The 12,013-nt window shown below is 29.6% G+C and overlaps 1 protein-coding gene across 2 annotated transcripts in view; it reads right to left on the bottom strand.

Annotated features, from left to right (window-relative positions):
- The window catches only part of LOC143205931 (eukaryotic translation elongation factor 2-like), a 52,071-nt gene extending 44,471 nt beyond the window's left edge, over positions 1-7,600 (bottom strand). For both annotated transcript variants that reach the window (XR_013007997.1, XM_076418944.1), the window contains exon 1: positions 7,461-7,600. The gene's annotated coding sequence lies outside the window, so the exon portion shown is untranslated. The remainder of the gene's footprint in view (positions 1-7,460) is intronic.
- Positions 7,601-12,013: the final 4,413 nt, after the last annotated feature.

Genomic DNA, 12,013 nt, shown 5'->3' with positions numbered 1-12,013 from the left:
AGTCAAAATAAGCAAAGAGACACAAAGGACTACTTAAACTAATAGGAAAGCTGGACAAACAAGAAAAAATGATCGAATATTTTCCCGAAGGTATTAAAAAACTAAAAAAGAAAAATATTAGGTAATGACGACATCTAATTCCTGGAGCAAAACTTTATCATGTATAGCTAATATATAAAAATATTAAATGGACCGCCCGTAAAACTGCTGAAGTTCACAGGTGCCGACATTTAATACCCTCTTTGTTCATCGACTTGAAAAGATCTGCATCATAAGCTTTAGGTCTGTCGATTTCTCGGATATTTGTTGTTTGTAGGATGTTTCTGCACCAGTCATCATTATAATGAAATGCTATGTCTTGTTATCGCACAATTGAGTCGGAATAGGGAATTTATGGAGATTTCTTTTGGTCTAGAGTTGAACAATTAGTATTATTTGTTTTAAAATTTTTAACCGAAAACTAATTTCAGCATGGGGCTTTTTACACTGATTGAGTACAAAGGGATGACTTTACAATTATTACAGAACAGGAAGAAGGCGGGACGGTGTTTTGAACTTGCTTAAAATTATTTTTTTTCTTGATTTAAATTAACTATTCGTATATACCCACAAATTTTTATTTCTATTGCCGCTTCAGATTAAAAATACATAGCCCTATTCAATGATACTAAATACAGTGCATCAACATAGGTCGTTGTGGTAAATGAATCAAGTGAAATTTTCCATAATCACTAAGAGATATACCGTTAGAAAATATAGACCGGCATTGTTGACCAATTACATAGAGGGCACCTAATGACTCATTCGCTAATCGAGGCGGACGTGGTAACGGGTCCGAACAATGGAAATGCTGAGATGTATACTTTTAGGATACAAAGGGCGACGCCTTGACCGGAAATCATATAGTTTCTTAGAGTCTCTCGAAGAGTATCTTGCTGACGTAGTTGAGATACGATTGGTTTTGTAATCACCGTTGCAACCCCTAGTATATTATCAAGATAGTGACCATTATAATGTTTGTTGAATATTTGTATTTTATTTATCAAGAGATAAAAGTATTTCTTACAGGACATTGACACCATATCAGAGAGTGGTTGCATTATAGGCAAGTTAACTGGGAGATTATTTATAGCTAAACCAAGAATAAGGTCTATTACATTCTTCCCTCTACTATTATATATAGCTTGACATTCAAATAGTAACAATGTACCGGAATTTGATAGATTAACTTGCTTAACAATTATATGTTATCATTTACCCCTAATTTGTAGTTTAGATTTTCGACAAACAAATGTTGACATCATGATTGACGGCACAGCTTGTGCACTAGAAGCATCAGATGAGGAAGTTTACCACGCCATACAACATTTTTACGCTAATTCAATTATTTCTAGCTTCTGTTCTGATTAGACGACAAGTAAAGTTCCTACACAGTCTGATTTTACATTTTTGACGGGTATGGTCCATAGGCTATTTTATCACTGTCACCACTTATGTTAATAGAGTAATTCTTATTTAACTCACTATTACAACCTCGGCACAAATGTTATAGTCTTTGAAATATTCGTTATATTTTAACCACACACACTTGACAGGATAAGAATCTCACTTCTGATGTCAGTAATTAATTAAGATAAAAAGTTTATTGGGCCAACAGGTAAGACAGGGCAATGTGTTTCGATCAACCAACTAACGGATACAGTTCTGGAAATTACCGGATAGAAACACAGACGTACCTAATATTACCAAATTAAAACGGTCAGAGGCGTTGCCAATTATGCTCTCCAAACTATTATGTTAAATACGGGTAGGGCAGGAAGTTTCCGTCCAACATGTAGAAGTCGCTACCTTTAACACATTCCTTGTTTTATTCGCTATGCTAAGAACCGTGACGGAATCTGATTCGTTCATTTCGTTCTATGGTTTGTTTATTTTGCACACCATTTTCAATGTGCCTTATGTAGAGGACAGTGTGGTCAGCTTTTTATAACGTTTATGGATTAAATTATTATTTTAGTTTATTACTAGGTGCAAGTCCGTAGTTGAAATACATTCCCGTTCTAGGAAGTGCTGTGTGCTCGGATGCACAGATAGTGAGGAAATGCTTCATCGTTTTCCGTTAAAAAAGCGATCCTTAAGAAGTGAGTAGAAAACTTTAAAAATCCTAAACTGGTTGATTAAACATGAAGCAGATTTATTGTAGTTACTACGTGAGACATTTTTTGATACATTAAAACCTTCCTTTAAGTACTTATGAACAATTTAGTGATGATTAAAATAATACCACGAGCCCAGAACATGTACAAAAGGAAGTGGATCAAAATCAAAATTATGTAGAAGGTAAATTGAAGGAGTCAGTCACATTTCTGTTCATAATTGGTACCATTAATTTCAAAAGTGTCTTACTACATTTGTAGTGCCTATTTCCGTCATTCCAGGCCCACAACCAGGCTGTTCGAAGCAAGTATCATCGATACTTGAATAAACTCCAGAAGGTAAAGGTATTTGTCCAGAAGGTAAGTTTGTAAGTAAGTAAGTAAGTAAGTAAGTAAGTAAGTAAGTAAGTTCCGCTCATGTTTACTATTAATTACTTGACTATAACTTCAGTCCAGATGTTCCTATAAGAGCAATCAAAGTTTTACGTTGTATCGTAGTGTATATCTCAAGTTATTTAGTAAAACTTTTAAAAAAAGAAATGAAGTGTGCTTTTTGTTTACATACAATTATGAGTAAATCAGTAGACCCACAAATTGAGACTGATTTTATAGAGACAAGGCAATATCTCGTGGCCCAAACTCTAACAAAATTGTTTTAATATACTCTCAGTAGGTCGTTTGGCTATATCTTAAATTATTCGGCGATTTTACTATGTCGATAATATAACAAAATGTTTATAGATATGTTTATAGATATGTCATACAGTTTGACATATTATACCATAATATGTTAATCATTATCAATTTATCAACTAATAATTATGAGGCTTAAGCGAATGTGGTGATTGTTTGATCGATTTGAATTAGGACTTCAGAAATAAACGTTTATTATAGACGTAGATCTTGAAGCCTTCTATTACGAATTTACTACTTAAGTTCTCTGCAGCAATATTAACACCCATGGTACATTAGAAATGATGTTATCCACAAAGATCTACGGATATCAAGGGTCAACAAAGATATTAAAAGATTTACGAAAAGACGTCCACATTGGACATTAACATACTTGGATTGTCAGGATCCGGAGGTTGAAGAGACAAAATACCATCTGAACTAACATAGTTATTCGTTAAAACTGCGCCATGCTTTAAAACTATGTGGAATGCACTACTGGAAGTACGTCCATCAAATGTCAATTCAGTTTAGGTCTTTTATTTGGGCTATAAAAACAATATAAAGGAAAAATGTCTAGATACTTATAGTTAGGAACCAGTTGTAATATGCGTGCCATGTGATTTTAATTATTGAATCACTCAAACTAAAGAACAACAAATAAAGCTATTAATAACAGGAAGACAGATAGCTAATGATATACCAATTAAAAATATAATTGTAAACATTTTATCTATACTGAATGTAAAATTAATAAACTCATCATTAATACTAAGGGGAGATAATAGATACGTTATCACGGTATCAAGACTGTATTATACTTCATATATTTCCGGAATATATATTTTTCCTGTAAATTCAAAACATACATGATAGCTGTTAATCCGATAAAAATAATAGAACGGTTAAAGCAGACTTATAATAAAAATATATTATATATAACCAAATAAAACTATGTTATTATTTATTATATATTTGGGACGTTGTTGTGCTTTTATAAAATTCTAAAGTTTGAATTGGCCATTCTACGACTTCCATCATTCTATTTCCAAAAAATTGCTATGGACGGAAGTCTGTTCTCGATTCTGTTTGTGTTCGGTCAAAAATTGAAATAGGTGTGTTTCGTCTAATTCAATATTTGTGCGTGAAGGTCATCGGAATTTACCGACCACCGAAACAAGTACAACATATATAATTCACTCATGTATAAATCTCAAATGATAGATCCAATAATTCAAGTTATATAACATCCTATTTTTATCCGTAATTAAATATTTAAAATAAACAGCTACTACGAATAGAAATCTCAATTCTGAAGTTAACAAAAGCTAATTAAATAAAAAAGCAATTAATTTATTTAAACTGTATATTTCCAGTGCATATCTTATCTAATTTGAACTAATTTAATATAGATTTTTAACATAACATACAGACAAAAATATCCAAAGAAATATGTCACCAATAATTCATCTAATTTAAGAACAGACTTATATAACGTTGAAAATAATGTGTTTGAGTTTAGCATTGAAAGAAATAACCAGTTTTGAACAAAATCTCTGAAAATCTACGTTAAAACCCTTATATCCTATCACTTATCCGTTGTATTCCATGGACATATTCGTTGGACATGATTCATTCAAGTTAGGACTTATTTTGTTGTTCTAGTTGCTGAAATGAATAACTTATCCGAGCAACAACTCATATATTAATTAAATTACCAAAATTGGCTTAATTCATGTATATCAAATCAAAAAGTTCTTTCGTTTTTTGACAATAAAGGCATATAATTGAACTTCTAATAATTAATTATTATTCCGAGTTAATAGTTAATAATAATAATAAGAATAAAGACTGCTAAAGACGTTGCTTTACACAAAATATAAAAATAAATATGTTAAAGTGTTGTAATTTTAAGTATTTTTACCACTACGAAAAAAACCAAAATTTACAAAACCTGCTATCAATAATTGGTTTGTTATTAAAATAGTTTTAATCATCATTTACATCACTACATAGTATAAAACAAAGTCGCCTTTTCTGTCCCTATGTCCCTATGTGCGCTTATATCTTTAAAACTACGCAACGGATTTTGATGCGGTTTTTTTCAATAGATAGAGTGATTCAAGAGGAAGGTTTATATGTATAATACATGCATAATATACTAAGGCGACATTGCTAATATTAGAGGTTTCTAACGTGATGTCGTAAATTAACCTATTTTTTTAGGCTTATTTAGCAATTAGCAAAAACGCTGCCTAACCCTACGAGTTAGATCAAATTAATGTAATACAGTATTGTACACCATAAAAAGGTCTACAAAAAAGTCCGCGATGGTATATGTTTATCTTTTAGGGATAACCCACATTAACCATTTTTATTGTTTACTTTTTACGTGAGAAAATGGCTTATTTACGAAGCTATTTTAAGCAATACGGCATTAATCCTTATCGAATTAAGTACCTTAAATACAGTGTGCAATTAATATAGATCAATATGGTTCCTTAGAGCATGTAAATTAAACAAATATTTTCGGAGATATTACAAATTTAAAATTTGCGTTTAAAAATGTGTAATGTAATAAAAATTGTATGAATTTAGATATTCCAAAGATAGCAGGAAATCTTCATAGTAAGTATAGGGGAAGAGGAATTGTTTTACTCCAAATTTAATGCGTGCAGGCCAAGGGCAGTAATGAATGAATCAAAAATACTGGATCGATTTTAATCATGTTTTCATTGAGTGACATAGGCATATATATTTTATGTCCGTGCAAAGTCGGAGCGGGCCGCTATGTTTTTATATACAACGTTCATATTTTTTCTGTAGTGTATTTAATTTAGTATCAGCATTGTACCCGTGCGAAGCCGGGGCGGGTCGCTAGTAAAATGATAAAAAAAGAAGTAATAAAGCTAATTTTTTGTATTACAAGCATCTTTAAAATAATTAACTAAATATTAATAATAAAAACTCATGTAATAATATTCTGTTCTATATGAATGTCTGTGCTGGACGTTAAAAAAATGTTATTTATGCGTTACGGGTAAATCATATTAAATATATAATACAAATAAAATAAACATAATAATTATCAGTGCTTACGCCGAATAAACCATTTTGTATCACAATTGTTACGTTGAGTATCCATAACACACTCATATATATTTGAAACACCTCCTATATTATAGATTCTCTTAATAATATATCACAATTACAAAGAACTGAAACAATTTAACTTTTCATAGCGACGATTAACTTTATTTTGTCAAAATTAATATGACGTTTGATGCTGAAATGTTTCCAGGGCACACTGACTTATTAATTTCAACATCGACGAACTTCAACAAGCAGTGAAAATCGACCATAAAAGCAAGATAATACTGAAATGATATCGGAATATTTTACATAATCATATTATCGATTAATTTTATCTAATATAGTAATAGAGCTTAATATTTGTAGACTAGATATTCACGAATTAAATTATTTTCAGTTTTCTATTTATGCATATTCAACAATTGAACTGTCAAATAAATGTATAGTAATATAATAATAGAAGTAATTTAAACACATAATATAAATTTAAACAAATGTAATGATAAATATTATAAGTATATTGATTAAATATTATAATTTATGTATTGAAATTAATTAAATTTACTTTCACTGCCGAGGATTTTCATAATATCGACATCGAACAAGAAATGTCATGGAAAATATTTACATTATATTTTCAATTACTTTTATATAAATATAAACCTGAATTGCACATCACTAAAATTCACAGATTCATACTTAATATAAGACATAGCACAAACTATTTCCGAAACGGGCAAGCAACAATTTTTATTTTTCGAAAAACTATTAAAGGGAAACATATTCCTTGGAGTGGTAAGAAATAAATGTGTTTATGATATCGAAATAATTAAGCAACTTGGCAACAAATTTACCAAAATAAAACTTATTGATATTAAAAATATGTTAAATATTAAAAAATATAATAATGAAAACAATCAACTTTTATATTACTTTAATTAAATGTAAATAGTGTTAGTTACAACAAAGGTATATTTATTCAAATATCAATAATTAGGCATCATTTTATTTAATACTTTATAAGTTATTTGATTCATCCTACATTGATTTTTTTAGTTTCTATAATGGAATATTAACATGCAGCTAAAAATAATAAGAAAACACTTAATCATAAATATATTTAGTAATAATAATTGTTTTAAAACTGCTTTTATTAATAATAATAAATTTATGTTTTCAATATTATGTAAAAAATATTTTCAATAAATTACAATTTATTTGAGTCGCAATATAATTCAATATTATGTATGTAGTATATAAATAAATGAAATAAAAACCGATATATTATTAAGTTAAATATATGTTAATACTGAAAATAGATAACTTTTATACTAAATTAATTAAAATACCTGAAACTATATAAATTTAAATAAAAAATCAGTGTTAAGATTGAATTAAGGAACTATGTAAATCCTGTTTAGAAATCTTATTAAAAAGATTATTAATGTAAAAAATAACATTGTTTTCAGATTTTATAATCATCTAAACGAACTGATATATAATGGCGATAATATAATGTGTCATAAAAATAATACAAACCTTATATTACGAACAAAAAGCATAAAATCCTATTGCATGAGTGTACATATAAAATAAATCTTATTAAAAAAGTAAAAAATAACTGGCACTAAACCGGCATTAAAGTCGCAAAACAATATCGAAATAACCTAAATCATTCGTTTCGGCGCGAACGAGCGTCGACGGTCATCGACGTCTCCGCGACGCCGGTGTGGCAACAACTGACTCACAGCGTACAAGCGGTATAAGGCACACGGCTACGCGGCCCCACCCGTCAAGACGGTTCCTGGAGTAGGCGCCCGCACCCGTCTCTACCGGGTACGACCGCTCACTAGCATTGTAACTAATCTTCGATAGGATTTATCAAAATTAGCGAATACGATATATTATAACCAATCTTTATATATAATAGTGGTCGAAATTCCAGCATACTTTGTTAAATTAGTTATGTTATTACGATAGTTAACTATTCAAAATCAGAGTGAGCTCACGTTAGTTGTTTATAGTATTGCTTGTCGCATTTTGTAAAACCGTTTTAAAAACAGGCATTTTCGTTTTTAAAAAATTCTTTCAAATAATAGTTATAGAAACTACAGGTTAAGAAGCGACAAACGTTGTTTTAAGGGTTTATTTCTATTGATAAATTTCAAATCGCTTCACATTAATACTCTGATTTAAAATGCCGATTGCACCGGGCTTTATCAGTCACTAAAATATCTCAAAAAATTAAAAATATAATCTTGGATTCAACGAAAAGAAACCGTCCTAATACGAAGCGGGTGACGAATCAAGCTCAATTTGATCTGTATCAGAGATCAAATATATGAAATGTATAAAACAGTGAGTAATTTTTTCATTATAAAGATAATTTTATACAATTATTTCAGAAACTGTCAGCCTGGAAAGTATCGATAGAAAGCTTATAGATATGCAGCTCTTTGGGGCATTCAGAATATCCGTTATACACTCTTGGGTAATATAGGATTTAAATAACTTAAAAATAACTCAAAGAGAGGTCCAGACAATGCTTATGAATTCAAAAGAATACAATTTTCAAAAGCATATAATATCAAGGAGGACTTATTTCAATTTGTGTATTTAGATGAAATATATATATATATTGCAAAATTATACATTGAGTCACTCATGGCAATATGATAATAAAAAGTGTTAATAAAACAAAAATTGATGAGAAAAGGTAAAGGTTGGAAAAACAATTGATTAATTTTTGTTAGTAATTCATTGCAGATATATTGTGCTTCATGCTGGAAACGGTAATGGTTAATAATACGTCCGGCTTGAATGAACACAATCAAACACATCGAAGAAGAAATTAACAAATGATGGAATTGTGAACAAGCGTTAGATAGACTGGAAAATTAACGGCTTAGTTATTCGCTTGAATAAAACTTTGTGGATATGGGATTATGATTGAATGCTGACAATCTCCAAGACATGGTGATGGGAGCGAAAACAACTGAAGGTGTACATAAAATTTATATAAAATAACTGTAGGAAATCATATTGAGGAGTGTGAAAAACTTATGTGCATAGATATGTTTGTAATTGTAATGTACTAGGAGAGAAAGAATACTCACTGTTTTGCAGATATGACAAATCCATTAGGGAGAATGCAGTCACTAAATCTAGTTTTATCAAGAGAGATGTATACAGCTAGTAAGATAATAAATTAAGGAGAGACAGTGATATCAATGAGGATGACTTTACAAGGAAACAAGAACAAACTGTAAAAGATAAATATATTAAATCTAATTAAAGTAAAATACAGTACTTGGATATACAATTGTTAATTAGGTTGATTAGGCATCCAGGGGATACTACATAAAAAATGCTCCTAGAACTCTACCTCATAGAAGGTCTGGCAAAGAGTTCAATATAAATATAATAGAACCTAACCTCCAAAATATTATGACTGTATAATTAATTGTAGTTTAATCCGATAAAATATGCACTAGATGTATTATAATGTTAAAATAAATTATATTTAATAACATTTGATGATTCATTAGTTTATTTAGAATAAACTTAGATACTACAGCCAAAATGACTTAAAGCTCGAGCTAATGCGGCAACATTGCGATGTTTGGACGCCATCAATTTAGATGACGTGATTTCAGTGTTTGAATGAACGGACTTATACACTGAAATAATAATATGAATGTGACATGTTTAAATAGCTCACCTTAACATTATTTTAATTTACTGATTATTGTATTAAACTTGCTTTTTAATACTATTTTTACAGAATAAACTCTTGAATTAATGAAAATATAAGGTTATTATATATATATATATATATTAAAAGAACTCTAATACAGTCATTAAAAGGTCATTAGGCTTTTAAACAACTATGTTTATCAAGTAAATAACTAAAATAATGATTGATAAAAAGCATATTTTATTATATAATATGTATAACAGTGAAATGTATAAATATTTTGAAGCACTTACTAAATTACTGTGAAAAATTCACAATTTCTTCTAATTGCAACATCGATTGTGGACCATCAACATAAATTGTGTGTCTACTTCCTTAATTTTTCTGTATAGTTTCAATAACTCAGATTAATCTATTATGGATCTTCACATTTTACTACATAATATTTTTCACCTAAAATTTACATTCAAGGTAATACCAGGGCTTAATTGGTAAAAGAGCAATTTACCTATCAAATAAAATTCACCTTCAAGGCAATAACTATCACATTCACTCATTGTCTATATTATATTTTTTCCCCAGTTCATCAAATATATCTGATCTACTATGTTTTCATTACCATATGAACTACTTCGGTTCTTAAATGAATATAAATTTTCAGCTGTACTATATTTTCCATAGATCAAATTTACAGACATTCTTAAAATTCAAAATCAATTCATTAATGTTTATATTATGTATTTGAAAAAGTTAATTACGAAAATGTAAATACCTTGTGAATACAGGCCAAACAGTTCTTGTTATCCTGGAATTTTGTCATTGTATATTAGGATAAAATTTTAACATGTCATATTTTTATTTCACAGCTGACTATACCTACAAAAAATGTAAAATGTAACTTTATATTATCACATTATTCTATATAGACTTGTTTCCCAACTTACGATTACTTTTTTATAGTTCCAACAATACTGGAATATCCAAAACGAATACAAAATCATAAACAACATGGCTTAAAATTAAATAACAGATTTAATAATATTTTAACTTATTAATTTTCCATTTTAAAGGCAGAATAATACAGAACCGTGCTTTCCTATTAAAAATTGCTTTGACAAGCATTTTGCGATTAATCTACCGTATAAGAGTTGGAACTGGCAGGGCGTCAGTCAGAGCCAAAATATTTGTTTATATAATTTGTACCGCCAATCCGACACCTATTCCTGGTTATTTGATTTAAGCTTATTTCGTTTTATTGAAATTTATTTATTTGTAGCACATATTACACAAGTGCTCCCGTTTTGCTCCAAAAAGTGTCAAGGCCGATTAATATATAAAAGATATATTTAATTACAAAAGAATTTTTAAAATACGAGATGCAAAATACTAATTAACTAATTACAATATTTAAAATACAAAATACAGTATTTTAAAACTATTTACTTAAAACTGAAAACGCAAATTGCAAAATACAATCAACTGTTAGATTATGTATATAGAATAAAACTTTCATGAACACTAAATTTTTAAATATACCATTAAACAACCTCTTGTGGGGACATGAAAAAAATCTGCTAAAGAAAACAGTCTCTCTACAGGTCTGGATCAGCACAAACTTGTGTTATATTGTATAAACACATCTTGTATTGGCCTTAGCCATAATTAGTTTTAAAGGATTTTTTTAATTTGAAGCTTTATTATTAAAAATCGGTACTGAATAAAATACAACGTATTTTATTCAAAGTAATGTCTATCGATAGTTGCACTTTTTCTCATCTTCCAGGCAATTTACGGATATCATCTCGAAAGAACGGGTCTGAAGAATATGGCAGGTGGGGCAGCTCTTCTCATTTTAATCTTTCCAAGTATGTTTTTGCCAGTTTAGCAACATGTAGTCGACCGTTGTCATGCTGAAGAACAACATTGTTGCGTCTGCTAGTATTCCGGTTGTTTTTTGCGCAGTGCTCAGCTCAAATGCGCCAAATGTAGTCGATAGCGATCCCCATGGATGGTTTCATCGAGTAATGCCTTCAAATATTTGTGTTCGGCATGAAAATCACCACTTCTAAAACGTCGAAGCCTTTTTTCTTCAAATTGACAAAAAAGTTCCCACAAAAGCGATTTACTCGGTACAAATTCAGACATCTTCAATGGATTGAAAACAATTGTTCACACTTCGACAAAATGACACATACTAAAAGCTGGAGCCTGTCAGTGAGGCTTCAATATGAAGTTGGTTATACATGTTTGATGCGATGCGATTTAATTGATATGAAATTTCTTAAATTAATTTATAGGCCCTATATTTTAGAGTTGGTCACTCTCCCTATTCACAAAAATAATAAGATCATCTTCTTTATTAATACTGCTACTCGTGTTACTTCCAGGCATTATT

The sequence above is a fragment of the Rhynchophorus ferrugineus genome, unplaced genomic scaffold, assembly GCF_030347505.1.
Source record: "Rhynchophorus ferrugineus isolate W39M unplaced genomic scaffold, kcgeb_rfMv2 rfM102, whole genome shotgun sequence".
NCBI classification, from domain to species: Eukaryota; Metazoa; Arthropoda; class Insecta; order Coleoptera; family Curculionidae; genus Rhynchophorus; species Rhynchophorus ferrugineus.
The sequence above is the reverse complement of the archived record's forward strand: the minus strand, read 5'-3'. Positions and strand labels throughout refer to the sequence as shown.